The 15,201-nt window shown below is 35.8% G+C and overlaps 1 non-coding gene across 1 annotated transcript; it reads left to right on the top strand.

The window, feature by feature from the left end:
* The first annotated feature begins 1,440 nt into the window (after positions 1-1,440).
* Positions 1,441-1,548, top strand: LOC122490653. The gene has a single exon (XR_006299197.1). It is a non-coding gene; the product is annotated as a U6 spliceosomal RNA (small nuclear RNA).
* Positions 1,549-15,201: the final 13,653 nt, after the last annotated feature.

Below are 15,201 nucleotides of genomic sequence, written 5' to 3'. Positions count from 1 at the left end.
TGTTCTAACATTGTCTAGTGCGACATTAAGTGCAAAATCTCTGCTTAGTAAGCCCATATCAATAAATCTGGCCTCATCCAACTTCATATTCCTTTACTGTTTCACCTGGCACTGACTTAAAGTCAGAATCCCGCAGATGGTAGCTTTGCCCTATTGGCTCTGTGGCTAAGCATATACACCTAATATCTGGACAACCTACAGTCTAGTCAGGTTGACACATAAAATTAACCATTACAATGATTATACAATAAATTCTAAGTGATTAAAAACACACTGTGTTATAATTTAGAGTGTGTCATTTAATTCATGGTTATTCTAGTTTCAATGATATGTGACAATCATTTGTTAGACATTGCCCTAGGTATTTCATATATGTCTTCTTATCTCGCCTTATGGATAGTCAGGACTATCTATAAGATGTATTTTAAAGATGAAGGAATTGAGGATCAGACTATTTAAGCATCTTTCCCAAGGTCTCATAGCTTAGCAGTGGTAAAGCTATGCCTCTAACCGAGGTCCATATAATACCACAGAAAGTTTCTCATCAGAAGTTTAGGGATGTCTACAATTCAGATATCTGCTAGCTAGTCAAAATTTATAAAATGTTAGAGCTGGACAGACCATCTACTATGGGTAAGTGTTCATTTTTCTAGGTAGTGGGGCTACTTGGGTGAAGACCTTATATCTGCCCTTACCAAGAAGATACCATTAGGCAGATAAGATATAATATGGTAAGTGCTCTTATGACAAGGTAAATAATTCTGAATTTGGTTATGGGATCCATGGTAGATTCCACATTATACAGATTCCACATTCCACATTATACATCAAGGAAAAATGAAAACAGGAGGGAAAACAGGTCAAAATAATTGACCTCAACCACTAACATGTTGCAGAGTCAGATGAAGGAAACACATCCAATTCTCAGCCAGAATGAGAATACATTAAAATGGAATACAAAGATAGTAGATTTCAATGACTTCTATCTTCTCCATAAAGTAAGAGGAAAGGCTGGGGTAGGTACAATGGAGATAAGAAGAAAGAGGAGTTCGAGATTTAAGGAGGGAGGGGATTGAACAAAAAGAAGTGTACCACAGAGACATAAAGATAAAATTACAAGCACCAGTGAGGACATGAGATGAAACTGAGATGAGAAATTCTTTTAACTGGAAAGGGCTCATCACTTTGGCTTCCATAATACTTTTCCAACAGTGTTTCTCACAGGTATTCAGAGAGCTTCTGAAAATGTAGATCTCTCTTCCTAGAGATTCAGACTTCATTCATCTGTGGCAGGGTCCAGGAGTCTCAATTTTGGACAAGTTACTCCAGGTGGTGCTGATGCTAAACTTTATAAACACTGGTTAAATAGTAATTTACAATGATTTCATGATTCAACACACAAATAGCTCATTGGAACCAGATTTCTAGTATTGAGAACCAGTGCTTGCTTAGGCAGCACATATACTAAAATTGGAAGGATTCAGAGAAGATTAGCATGGTCCCTGCGCGAAGATGACACACAAATATAGTATTGAGAACCAACTAATTTGGTTTTTTCAGATATGGATGGCATCCATAATCTACCCTAACTTATAAAACTATAACTATTAAAATAAACAATATAAATATTTACTAAATATTTTTATTGCAAACCATTCTGATACAATAGACAATAATTCAAGAAAACAGATGCACAATGATGTTAACTGCTGTCAAACTGTTTCATGTAAATTACCCATCAGCTTTCCTTTCTCCCTTATCCCCCGTCCTATAAAATCTCTCAATCCAACTTCCAGCCTATACTCATCACACTTATGACTCTGTCCTAAAGCTCAAGTTTGGGCACTTGCTTCTGGTTCTTAAAACTTTATTCTGAGAAGTTGGATGAAATTACCCTTTTAGAAAGAAGTGTGTTCATGGTCAAATAAGTTAGAAATAACTGAGCCAGAATTTGAACACAAACCCACCAAAAGCCTGAGTGAATTGGGTCAGTTCAACAGGATCTGGTTTAACACAATTATAAATCAACACCTTTTTGTTTGTTTGTTTTGCTATAGTAGTCAGACAACTTAATTTAGCTCTGTCTCTAGAGTTTATCTGAAGATCTAGGAATAGAGCCAGTAAAAATTTTGGACATAGAGGAATTCTGGGAGAGGCATTGTCAATCTTTTGCATCACTCTAACTATTCCCACCTTAAAAAGATTCATTACTGCTAATGGCCAGTGCACCATGGACCAAAGGTAACAGCAGCATCCCTGGACTCAAAGTGTCTCATACAGCTAAAGATAGTGAGGGGTACAAGTCCACCTGCTAGCCTCAGTTATCTACTGTTGCGAAATAAATTATCCCAGAACTTCATGCCTTAAAACAAAATCAGTTTATGATCCTTCACAGTGTCTGTAGGTCAAGAATTTGGACAGAACTTGGCTGGATTGAGGTCTATTAAACAAGTGGAAAAAGATGAGATGGTGAGTGGAACTTGAGCAAGGCCTGGTATCAGTCAGGAGCTTACCATGCATCTCTCTGTCTCTTCACATGGTCTTTCAAGTAGTGACTTTGGGCTTCCTCGCAACATGGTAGGTTCAGGTCAGTTTGACTGCTTACGTGATAGCAGGCTTTCCTGTAAGTGAGTGTCCCAAGAGAGCTAGGAAGAAGCTACATCTCCTTTTATGATAAGACCATTGAAGTCACATAGCATGTTACTGAATCAAACAATCACAAAAGCACAGCATGCTCTGGTAAGAAGATTGTCTAAAGTTCTATGAACATGTGTTAAAATTACCACATTGAGCCACTGATAACGTCCCCTGGTTCTGAGCTTCTCTGAGCATCCATGGCTGAAAGTAGAAAAGGGAAAAATACATGGATATGTGATATACAAGTTGGCTTATGTGTGCACTATATATGTGTGTGTGTGTACATATATATTATATGTATACAAGTTGCTTATATGTCTGTGGGTCAAAAGATACATGTCAGGGATTATAAGGAAATAAATATTTACATTTAAAAATTTATATGAAGTTGTTTCCATTGTATTTGAGGATCTCTAAGGATAAGCATACATGCACTAAGAATCTATGGGTGTCTTGCTTGAGTGATGAAACCACTGTACATTTCTATTTAAAGTCATTTTCCATGCCATCTTATTTAAACGGCTCGAAAATATTTAAAAAGAAAGGGCATGGTCCCTTTAAAAATTGAAAGCAGATCCTTGGTACATGTTACATTTTTAAATGGCAGTAAATAAAGAAACCCACTTGATGATTACGCATTGCTTATGAAGGAGGGTGGGGTTGAGTGAGTGAATTAAATTCATCGCCAGGAAAATTCTTTCCTGATTAAAGATAAAATTTCACAGGTTTTCATACAGATTCCATCTTGCTTGTGGTTAGCATCTGAGGAGACAAATTTATTTCTTCCAGATTAAATTAAGCTTTATATAATTGAAAGTTTACTGAGGTAGACTTGATGGGTCCAAGGAAAGATACAGAAGAAGTAGAAGTGTGAAAAAGGTATCTGAGGCCTTTCTATAGCTGGTTGTGAGTACATTAAAGTCTGAGTGAAGGCTCCCACCAATGATTTCATTCCCACACATCTGAGGAAGAGCTGCAAGATCAAGGCAGAGCATGTGCTCAGTGGTCCAAAGGTAGGAGTTAGTATGAGTAGGCTTTCTTCTACTCCATATGGTTCCTAGAGTTACTGGAAAGTTAAAATTCTCAAACATCTTCCTAGAAAGGTCTTCTGGGTCTTGTCTGGGGTAGAACGACTAATGTCCTAAGCAGCATCCATGGCTTGGCTTCATTGCCAAAACAATCTCTAGTCAACTAGGCCCAATTTCTTACTTCTTCCTAAATGGAGAGCAGGTAGATCTTATGATCTGGGATGCCCTTCTCTATGTCCCCAGTTAGAGATAAAAATGTGGGGGCAGGTGGGTGGCTCAGTCAGTTAAGTGACTTTGGCCATGATCTCTTTGTTTGAGGGTTCGAGACCCACATCAGGCTCTGTGCTGACAAGCATGGAGGCTGCTTGGGATTTTCTCTCTTTCCCTCTTTCTCTGTCTTTTTCCCACTCATGCTCTGTCTCTCTCTCTCTCAAAAATGAATAAACATTAAAAAAATTTTTTTTAATAAATAAAATGGTGGACTTGAGCCTTCTTTTCATTGCCCCTCAAAATGAGTGTCTTCAAGACTATCGCCGCTTGGATGGATTTTAATCTCAGAAAGATTAATAAAGGAAATGGTACCACCTTTGGCGGTGAATATATGACATAACTGGGCAAGATTACACATTTAGAGGTATATCCTACTTAGGTCTTTTCTTTCTTACTCTCCTGCCTTGTTACTAACACTTGGACCCTTCTGAAAGCCTTCTCATTGAATTTAAAATGCTTACAACTCTGTCACAGTTTGGCTCATTCTTTGTTCCCTCTTAATTTAGTCTCCTCAGTGATCTGTGTTCTGTTATTTAAGTTGTCTCTTTGTAATTTTAACTGGTCTAGAACTGAGATAATCCATACCCAGTGTTAAATCTTGTCCTCAGAAATTTCAGCCCAGGAATTAGAATGTGCATTTTAGTAATTTTGGTCATTTCTTGTTCTTTTCAGGGTTACCTTAGTTCCAGATTAAGAGATCTGTCTTTTTTCCTTGAACAATTTCTCCTCTGCTAAGATGCTGCAGAACTTTGAATTCTATCTCTAGACAGTTATTCCTTAGGGAAGTTTCCCAAATTTACTTCTTAATTGTTTCTTCATAAGAATTATTTGGGAATCTCATTGAGCATAGAATTCTTGGCTTACCTCCAAATTTCTTTAATCAAAATCCAAAAAGGGAGGAATGGCAATCTCTTTATATGATAAGTTTTTCTATATGTAACGAGTATTAAGATCTGGGAAATTTGGAAAAGACAAGTTGGCAAACTTCTTTGTTTCCCTCCGATGTTTATTTATTTTGAGTGAGAGAAAGAGTGTCTGTAAGCAGGGGAGAGGCAGAGAGAAAGAGGGTGAGAGAGAATCCTAAGCAGGCTCCACGCTGTAAACACAAAGCCCAGTATAGAGCTCAATCTCATGAACAGTAAGATCATGACCTGAGCCAAAATTAAGAGCTAGACACTCTAATTACTGAGCCACTCAGGCATCCCAGAGTTGGCAAACTTCTTCTGTAAAGGACCAGATAGTAAACATTACTGGCTTTTTGAGCCACATGATCTCTGTTGTAACTACTCAGCTCTACTGTCCTTATAATAGCCACAGGCAACCATTTCTGGAACCATTTCTGTGGCTGTGTTCCAATAAAATGTTATTTATCAAAACAGATGAGCCTGATTTTATCTGCAGATTGTCATTTTCTTACCTCTGGGTTTTGGAAACTATAACTCATATTTATTTAGTTCTTATTGTTACTGATATTCTATATATAAATTGTCACCCCCATTTTTTACAATACATGGTGATGAAGATATCAATATTTCCATTTTTCAGAAGAGGGAATTGGAATTAAGCATTTAATTCTAGAACACAGTATCTAGAGGGAGGTGCTAAATAAATGTTTCGTGTATATATGAAGAATTTATTGGGTGGATAGAATTTGGAATATATATTATAACAAGACATAAACATTTGAAGTTCCATTAATTCATCCTCCATTTATGAAATATTTATTTAGCTATTTTATGCACAATCATCTGCAGACATTGCTGGTAAAGACGTAAGGATGAAGGAGATTATTTTGGAAACAGAATAACAGAAGCCGGACAATAAAACTTGGAGGGAAGTGACATATAATGGCATTTTACTGAGACAAAAAGTCTAAACTGACATTAATTTAGGTTGAGATTTTTCAATTCAGCCTCAGTAAACATTTATTCAATCTTGTCTTGGAGTGGAGAATTTGCTTAATTGAAATTTCCAAAATATCGTTATTTCCCTAAAAGTATTATACCCTGAGAATTTCTTGAGTTCGCTCAACCCTGACTTAACTTACTAATATAACTACATTGAAACTCAAAAAGTAACTAAAAAAATTAACTATGAAAATAAAACGTATTTTTTCAAAATAAATATTATTAAAAAAGTCATCCCTAGAATTAGAAATAAGATGTTTTCAGAGAGACAAAAATATTGCCAGAGAGAGAAAAAGTGAGTGATTCTCATGGATATCTAATGGGATATTTATTGATGTATTGAAAAATATATTTAAAAGTTGTGATATATAAAACACATTTGAAAATTAACTATAAATATGAATTATTAGAACTTCTAGATACCCAGAACTTTGGACATAATTGGAAAATCAATATTTTAATCTATCTTCAAACCTATATGTGTCTCAAGGGATTCTGTCTTGAATGATCTTTAAAAGCTCTAAGGCAAATGTCCTAGTGCTCTTTGTGTTTCAATTTCTACTTTTGTAAGAAGAAGAATGGGGCGCCTGGGTGGCGCAGTCGGTTAAGCGTCCGACTTCAGCCAGGTCACGATCTCGCGGTGCGTGAGTTCGAGCCCCGCGTCAGGCTCTGGGCTGATGGCTCAGAGCCTGGAGCCTGTTTCCGATTCTGTGTCTCCCTCTCTCTCTGCCCCTCCCCCGTTCATGCTCTGTCTCTCTCTGTCCCAAAAATAAATAAACGTTGGAAAAAAAAAATTTAAAAAAAAAAAAAAGAAGAAGAAAATAATATTCCCTGTCTTATAAAACTGTGAAGGTTAAGTACATTAATACACATAAAGTTCTTGGAACCGTGCCCTGCACCAATACAAGCTCAATACATATTACCTATTACTTTAAAAAAAATCTTTATTTTATAGCACTTATGTCTTTTGAAGTGCTCCATGAAGAAATGCTTCCCCCCTTAAAAAAATAAAATTCAAAGAAGTAGATCATTTTAAAACTTCAGATTCACAAGCTAATCAACACATTATTCAAAAAATGCTGAGTAAAGAAATTTACTCCACTTTGTTTAATTATTTCTCATATTGACTTGAACATAAAATTGGAGGGGAGTTACAAATCTTATTATTTATGTATTTTAAGGAACCCATTTGGGGCATTGCTGCATTGAAGACATTATAACTGAATGAATTTAATAGTTATGAACACTTCAAACACTTGGAAAATGGAATAGATTCTATTGGATATCTATAGCTTCAAATCTTGTAGGTGTCATCTGAGCCATAGTCATGGCTACAGTAACTCTTCTGCACAAACTTCAACCTGTTTTGCAGAATAAGAGTCTTACCTCATTCATGTAGTGCTTCCTCTTGTTTTCTGCCCTGGGTCTTTCCTGATACACAGAGTGGGATATCAACAGGAGCCCAGTTAGTAGTCACACATATCCAACCTCAAAGTATGGGGTAATTATTACCCAAGGGACGATTTTCAACTCAGAGATGATGTAGTTCTTTACATCACTACACAACAACTTTTTTTTTCTTTATAGGCAGATGTGGGATGTGTTCCATATCCTCCTCCCTTGAAGATCCCAGAAAGACAGAGCACCTATTCAAACATAGCGGTGATCAACTAGTAACACCTTACCATGTTGACTCCTTTCATCTTCCTTTCACCCTCTCAAGTCCTTCACTACTGTAAAGGAATTCTTTCTCAAATTAACTGCCTGCATGAAAACTCTTGTCACAGGATTTGATTTCTGGGGACCCTCTGCTAAGACATCTGATCTAAGATGAGAACATATATAATACATGATATAGGCTCTATACAAAATATGTGTAGACAAAAAATTTTGTGCTTTCTATTTTTTGATCTTGGTACATTAGCTTTAAGGAATCATATGTGATACAAAGCTCACATTTTACATGGGTGGGGGGAGAATAAAGAAGATAACTTTCTACACTTAAACTCACAGAGTATCTGATTGATACTAAGGTTTATGTGAGTTTGAGTCATAAGTGGAGTTATAGCTATCATTCCTACTATTACTCAGTAAAGATCTTCAATGATAATGACATTTAGTGAACATGGTATAAATTATGCAACCCAAAGATAACTGCATGGACTGCAAAAATTGTGGTCACTGATATTATTGATAACAGAATTGATGTGTCTATGTGATCTAAAATATTCTCATTTTCTTCTTAAACCTATTGTATCATTTGGGAGATATATTGTTGAAATATGAAGACACTTAAATTATTTTGATTTGTCAAATAATTCTTCAAATTTGTTTTAAGGGTAGAGGAGAAATTCATATCATAAAAGAAAAATAAATGAAATTCAGTAATTCAATAAATACAATTTCTTACCATCAGGAAAATAAATGAGAGACAAATGAAATTCAATAAATTCAGTATATGAAATTCTTTGCCATCAGGAAAAGGGAGAGAATTAGGCAGAAATAACCCACTTTCCAAAATGAGGCGGGTTTCAACTTGAATCCACATTTGTATTTGACCATTTTATTAAGGATACGATAAATGGAAGCCTTTTGTTTTTATTATTGACCTTAAAATATATCAAACTTAAATATTATCCTCATTAATCAAATAAGAAAGTCAACATCTCATGGCTTGGAATATTATCCCTGTGTTTGGCACAGCCATTGGAGACGGGCCTCAAATTGACTTTAGTTGGTATGGCATATGTGGATCACTGAGTGATTCATTTCCAGATGGAAATATGTGCTAAAAGAACTACAGTTCTGAGATGAAGCAATCGTGGAGAAAATTTTATTGAAATTGGGGAAGGTCATGGTGTCTGGCTTAAAATGAGACCATCATGGGGATAGTTCATGTAGCAGAAATGAAATCAAAGCCGTATTAGTAGTCATTATCCTCTATGAACATTTCACCTTTTACTTTCAATTACTAAAAGTGAAGGAGTCTGATTTTATGAAACTGAGAAGTAATGGCAATATTTTGTAAGCCATTTCACTTTAATAACTTTTCAGTAGAGAAAATTCAACACTTCAAATGTCAAACTATTGGAAATATAAACAAATGCTTTCCTTTGAAGAAATAACAAGCTAGATTGCTTTAAACATACATAAATATTAAAGGTCACAGCATACATTATAAACATATAAGGAAAAAACACTTGAGAAAAGTTAAAATAAGTTGTCATATGATGAAGGGAAAATAAAAACATATTCCCTTGATTCAAACCAATACACATCCCACTTTATATTGTAATTATTTGTGTAAATATCTTATTCCTGAATATAAACAGAGGACCAGGTAAGCATTTTATTATTGCCTTAATGGCTTCCTCTAGTGTCCACACAGTATAGTCTCAGAATTTTTGGCTAAAATTAGTTAAAATTTATAAATTCAAAACTGAACAACTCACACATAAAAAATTACTGACCCTAAATGCATGAACAAAATGTGTTCTGACGTGTTCTCATATCCATTTAGGAAAGTCAAGGTTATAAATCTTATCACTCGAGTGATAGTAATATAAGAACCAAAGAACAAAGATGAGGGACCAATTCTGCCTCCATCATCAAATCCGACACTACATTATGTGGTACCTGGACTGATGTGTAGTGTGTTATGTGACACAGCATAAGGGAACCTCCACTCAGATATATGGATATTCTCAAGCAAAAAGCAAATGTTGCCATATTTTTAGTCTTTTACACTCTAGCCTCAGCCAAAATATTTGTGTTTTATCCTTCAACAAGAGAAAGGTGATAGATTCCTCTTTCCAAATGAGGCCGGTTGACCACTTTTTCTTGACTACCTTTATGGTGTATAATCTGATAGAAACTAAAATTCATCAAGAATTTCATAGCACAGTCACCCATGTTTTTGACAGGTTAATATAAGAACATCTTCCCTTATAGTAGCCTTATGAAAAAACTTTAGGAGAGCGAAGAGAAAAAACTCCCAGAATAAACAGCTATATTTCGCCGAAGAGACTTCAAATGAGGACTCTTAACCAAGTGTAGGCATATGATATTAAATCTCTACTGGTATGAACTAATGGATCCTGCAGGACAGAGTATTTGCAAAAATCAGCAAAGGCAGACTTCGGCGTACTTTAGTGAGTAAGTGAATAACAGTTCATCTTGAACCTACTGTTTTTGGCAAGTTTAGTGTTTGTCTTAGGGTAACTTTAAATATTGAACTCTGTTTTGTCAGAATTTATGTGAGCATATGAATTATGAAAACATTTTTTCTTGTCTAAAGGATCTGAGTGTAGTGGAACCAAAAATTGATTGGAATCTTTAAGAGAAAAGACTCAGGATCCCTTTCGCTAATTCATTTTCTCCCTTTTTTTCCTCTTCTGTTCGTGTTTTACTGAAAAGCTCATGACCTGATGGAATGGAACAGAGAACATTCTGACAGGCTTTTAAAATTAAAGAAGGGGAAAATTTCCAGGGAATCCCATCCCATTTAAACTCTTCTGACTCTGTGGACAGAAATGTCACTGCTATGCAAAGTAAAAAATTACAGTTGGAATTATTCTGCCTACAATAAAATGAATTTATAAACACATAAATTGGTTTTCAACCAGTATCTTAAGGATTATAATAATATATTTACAGTGAGGATTATTTCTTCTATTCTATGAGCCAGTATTGTCCTCATTAGATAATACATGCTTCTATACAATCTTGTTAGATAATGATGTGCTGTAGACAAAAAATATTGCAAAATAAGGCATATTCCTTTCCAAACATTATTAATTGTAATGTAAACAAAATCAAGACAATTTCTATGTGATTAACCAAATACACACTATCATTAAAGAACTTATGACTTCTTTGATGATCTTTGGGTTGTAATGCTATTCCACATCCCACAGACTGTTTCTTCCAGTTTAATTATATAACAGTAGACAAAATGTTCCAGTAATATTTGAACTAACATCCAACTACAAACACAAAACACATGTATTCACAGGGTAAGTCAGGAAAGAACACATTGGTTAAGGATCAGGTGGGGGCTGAGTCCAAACTGGGAGGGACAATCGGGTCCATGGGGCTGTGAAAGCAGTGTGAGGGACTGGCGCTCCAAACACATACTGCCTTCCAGAGCATTCCATCGCAGGGAAATCGCTGAGCTCTATTTCTCAATTTTCTCACCTACAAAATGAAGAAGGATTTATCAGGCTGATATGATTAGGGGCCTCCAAACCTCACAAAAGAACTCAAACATTGATGAATGTATCTCACCCAACATGGTAAATATAACTGCCTGCCCTTTTACCTTAAAAACCAGGCTTAATGTGGGAGGAATTTTTAAAGTGAATTGTTGAAAACCAGTTTCAAATGTGGCATTCATTAAATTACATTTATTGAGCGTATAATCTGTCATGTTAGGAGCTCTGCTTCCCTTGCTTCTTGGTATTTACGATCTTAATATTGCAAACACAGTTATATATACAATTGGACACACAACATCTTAACTGTACCCATTAAGTCCATGCAAAATGAAAGTGACACACTTAACATGCTAATAATTATAATATTTATATACGACTCTATTATGTAATAGTATCTTTACATAAATGATTTTGCTTTATTTTGCAATAATGCCTTGCAGTCAGAAAGCTATGTGTAATACTACATTCACCTTAATGATGAGGAAAATGTGGCTGTGAGAAGTTGTGACTTGTCCAAGGCAACAGGGCTAGTAAGTGGGAGAGTCAAAATTTGAGCATGTGGTTTGTTTGTTTCTTTTTGTGACTATAATTGTCCAGTTGTTTAAGTTAGCCCAGGTTTAAGGCCTTAGAAAAGTTACAATAAACCTAAAAGGAATCATGTTGTAGAAAACAGACAATAGATCTTTTATTGAGTCTATTTGATTGGCTCTTGTAGTCTTTTAAATTTTTAATTGTGTGTAATTTGATCATATTATTGATAACAATGAGAAAGTCTTAAGAAATGACAGACTAAATTCTATAAAATAAATCCATCATAGAGTTTATAGCATACTTGAACTTATCAGGAGAGTTTCTGTAGAGCAAATGTCTGATTATTGGGGATGAAATTTAGCTCTGTCACCATGCATGGCATGGGTGTTGGAAAGTTCTTAAGAAGAAATTCAGAAAAAAATAACAAGAATGGCTCTATTCCTCTCCGAGGTTGTGGCGTCTGGGGAAGCAAGTCCCTTCTTCAAGGATGGGGCTGAACAATTAAAAGCATGGGGTAAACCAAGGAAAGAGTGAGCCTAAGGAGGAATCAAAGAAAGAAAAATTATTGAGGCACACATTTATGAAATCTAGAAAATGTTACCTTATGCCATTGGGCACATTAGTAGACTCAGAAACCCTGGCCAGGAAATATATTCTAAATGATATATTCTTTGCTAGGTGTCTTCTTCACAGACTTAGATGCTTTATCAAAGTCGGGCTTTAGTTTTTTTTAATCAAATGTTTATGCCACTTATTTGCATTCTCTGTTAATTTTTCATATTCTAATCATTAGCAGATTCAGAAAGTTACTTAAACAGGAGATATTTCTACCGAATCTCCTAAAGTTTCCAAGTAGCTCGTGTTTGAGAAAGCCATTCAGGTAATTTTTGTTTGGATGGGATAATGTTCTAAGGCTTTCATATAATCCATTAGTTACTCATTATCTTCATTAATCTTTGACTGTTCAGACATTTTTGATGAAAAGAAATGTTTTATTGTCATCCAATATTATTGTAGGATGATTAATGTCAGAACAATTCATTCTTTTTGTAACGTAGAATAATATCTTTTCAGAACAGCTAATGACCTATTTAACCATTAGGTAATTTTTTCAATAATAAAAAGTTTGATTATTAAAATCATTTTCTAATATTTGGAAATTTTCTCACATTAGAAAAATTAAATTAGATTAAAATCAGGATAAAAAATATAATTTATAATTCAGTTGCTTTGAGCCACAGGTAAGTTTCCTAATTTTCGTTTTTCTGCTTTAAAATTGTGACATATTGGGGCGCCTGGGTGGCTCAGTCAGTTAAGTGTCTGACTTCGGCTCAGGTCACGATCTCACGGTCAGTGGGTTCGAGCCCCGCGTCGGGCTCTGTGCTGACAGCTCAGAGCCTGGAGCCTGTTTCAGAGTCTGTGTCTCCCTCTTTCTCTGACCCTCCCCTGTTCATGCTCTCTCTCTCTCTGTCTCAAAAATAAATAAATGTTAAAAAAAATAAAATTGTGACATATAGACATTCAGGATGAAAGTTTAGCAAGACTTCAGAAGTTTGTCAATATCTTAGATATAGACCTCATTTTGGAAAGAGTCTTCTAAAAATCCTTGAATTTTCTTACTTTCTCTCAGTAGAAAAATAAAGATGTCTTCAAAATTCTCTTACACTCCACAACCATGGCTTCCAGCCTCTCCTCCATCACAGCCCTGGTAACATTGCACCTCTACACTAGAGCTTTCCCCAGCTAAGTTCTTTCTTGACATCAGCTCTAAATACCCTGTAAATAACTTTTATTATTTATTTAATTTGAGTATAATTGACATCCAATGTGACATTAGTTGCAGTATATAACTATAAACGTCTTTTAAAAACACCGGTGCCCACGCCTGCGTGGCTCAGTCGGTTAAGCGTCCGACTTCAGCTCAGGTAACGATCTCGCGGTCAGTGAGTTCCAGCCCCGCGTCAGGCTCTGGGCTGATGGCTCAGAGCCTGGAGCCTCCTGCCGATTCTGTGTCTCCCTGTCTCTCTGCCCCTCCCCCATTCATGCTCTGTCTCTCTCTGTCCACAAAATAAATAAACATTAAAAAAAAAATTAAAAAAAAAACACCGGTGCCCAGATTCCCACCCCAAACAGTGATCAGAATCCATGAGTGGGGCCAAGGCAGCATTTCATTTCAAAATCTCCCCAGGTAATTTTAATAGAAAACCGGGCTTGAAAACCTGTGGCTCAACACTTCCTTCACAGTTTAGTAGTGAAAAATTGTTCCCTAACTTTGGTCTGAGCTCAGCACACTTCTGGGCACACATAGGTTTTGGTTAAAAAGATACCATTTACCTTGTGACTACTCTATAGACCCTAATAGAGTGAATTGCTCAACTCTCAGTTACTAACTTAGTGACTTCATGTCTAACATAGAGAAGAGCAAATGCATATTTGTTTTTAATAAAGATAAATTCTTATGGGAGAGTCTAATCAGAGCACTGCTGTCTCTTCCCTCTTCATTTTTTCTAGCAGATGCAGTTCATAGACTAAAAGAAAATCAGATTGTGGAGTGGACAGATGTGGACTGAAATCTCAATAATACCACTCAAAGCAGTATGTCTAGGTAAATGGTTTCATCCTGTTGAGATTCATCTTCCACAGATGTAATATGAGAATCAATATCCCATCTGCAAAGTTGATTTGAGGATTAAATAAGAATATGAATGTGAACTACCTGTCACATGAGAAGTTTTCTAGAAGCATTGTTCCATTTCCTTAATAGATCATATACTTTAAAACAGTAGTTTTTAGGGGTGCCCAGGTGTCTCAGTTGGTTAAGTGCCCAACTTTTGATTTTGGCTCAGGTCATGTTCTAACCATCTTAAGATCAAGTCCCACAACTGGCTCTGCACCAGGCATGGAACCTGCTTGGTATTCTCTCTCCCTTTCTGTCTGCCCCTCCCCTAAATGTGCTCTCTCTCTCTCTCAAAATAAATAAATACATACATACATACATAAATGCATAAATACATGAATACATAAATTTTAAATAAATGAAGTAAATAAATATTTTTTTAAAACCGGTAGTTTTTAGAGAAAAACAAATACCATATGATTTCAGTGATATGTGGAGTTTAAGAAACTAAACAGATGAGCATAGGGTAAGGGGAAAGAAAAGAGGGAGATGGAGGCAAACCATAAGAGACTTAACTATAGAGAATAATCTGAGAGTTGTTAGAGGTGGGCAGGGGATGGGCTAAATGCGTGATGGGCATTAAGGAGGGCACTTGTGATGAGCACAGGCCCTACTTAAAATTTAAAAAATGAAAATAAAATTAAAAGTACCCAACGTCTCAAATTAATTAATTAATTAGTTAATTAATTAATTGAAACTTTAAAAAACCCAGTAGTTTTTACACTGAATTTCTAGGAGCATAGAGCTCAATGGCAGCTCCTCAGTGAGTGTGGTTGGAATAAGTGAGAGGCGTCAGGAAAAAGAGCTCCCACCCCCAAAAGTCCGGTTCCACCAAAGGGGATCCACTTTGATCTATTTTATTCAGTGGATTTTGACATGAGATTTCATACAATGAAAAGAATTCTATTGAAGGGAAAAAATGCATAAAGCCACTG

Source organism: Prionailurus bengalensis, chromosome B2 (assembly GCF_016509475.1).
Source record: "Prionailurus bengalensis isolate Pbe53 chromosome B2, Fcat_Pben_1.1_paternal_pri, whole genome shotgun sequence".
Classification (NCBI taxonomy): Eukaryota; Metazoa; Chordata; class Mammalia; order Carnivora; family Felidae; genus Prionailurus; species Prionailurus bengalensis.
Note: the sequence above shows the minus strand (reverse complement) of the source record. Positions and strands in the feature narration are given on the sequence as shown.